At 41.3% G+C, this 1,015-nt stretch overlaps 1 non-coding gene across 1 annotated transcript; it reads left to right on the forward strand.

Annotated features, from left to right (window-relative positions):
* The first annotated feature begins 251 nt into the window (after nt 1-251).
* LOC124898316 lies at nt 252-358 on the forward strand. Its single transcript, XR_007055290.1, has one exon. It is a non-coding gene; the product is annotated as a small nucleolar RNA R71 (small nucleolar RNA).
* Nucleotides 359-1,015: the final 657 nt, after the last annotated feature.

The following is a 1,015-nucleotide window of genomic DNA, read 5'->3' on the forward strand; positions in this document are numbered from 1 at the left end:
CCAAGGCTATCTCTTGATTCTCTTCCCACTTTCTTTGGTATCCATTATTCATGGGTTTAGGTGAAGGGAAATTTGAGATGTGGGTGTCTTGAGTGTGACTAACCAAATTTTGGCTAGTCACTTCTCTCACCAATTGTGCGGCTCCGTGAAAGTGCAAGTGCAAGAGAGGACCTTCTGTCTCATTATTTATCAATGATTGGTTCAAAGGATATAGCCCCCGATAGAATATTTGGAGGAGTGTATTCCCTGAAATCTCATGGTTTGGGCATTTGGCCAACATTTCATGGAATCTCTCCCATACTTCATGTAAGGGCTTGCCGTTCTTTTGCCTGAAATTCATAATTTCATCCCTTGGGTCACATACCATTGATGGATATGAGTGTTTATCTAAAAATTCCTTTATGAGTTCATTCCATGAAGCAAGTGAGGTCGAAGGAAGAGTGCGGAACCATAGCAATGCTTCACCCGTTAGTGAGAATGGAAAGAGACAAGGCCGATAGGATTCTTGAGCACTAGGGGAAATGTTGAATGGAGTACAAACCCCCAATAAAATTTCTTAAGTGACCATATGGATCTTTATGGTATTGACCTCCGTATAGCCTTTTTAGTTGCGACACATAAAGCATGACACTAGACACAAGAAAAGTCCCATTCCCAAGGTGAGGTGGGGTACGATTTTCATCTGCATGATACCCATCGTTTGAGTTGCTCTCTTCACTAATATCATTGGATGGTTCCACATGATTGGGGCCTTCACTCATGGTTTTTTTACTGCTAGAATTACCTACAAAAGGTTCAAAAACAATAAGGAAAATAAAATGTGACACTCCGGGTGCTCCAAAGTAAGAGTAACACCATAAAAGTGAAATCAATATTTCACTCATCGGCAATGGTGCCCTTTTGATAACGCTCAACTCACTCCCATAATTGAGAGGTGAGGTAGTCGTTGTCAAGTAACCCAATGTAAATTGGGGTTGAATCTCGAGGAGTAAACGCTATAGACTTCAGACCTATG

The sequence above is a fragment of the Capsicum annuum genome, chromosome 4 (assembly GCF_002878395.1).
Source record: "Capsicum annuum cultivar UCD-10X-F1 chromosome 4, UCD10Xv1.1, whole genome shotgun sequence".
In the NCBI taxonomy this organism is placed as follows: domain Eukaryota; kingdom Viridiplantae; phylum Streptophyta; class Magnoliopsida; order Solanales; family Solanaceae; genus Capsicum; species Capsicum annuum.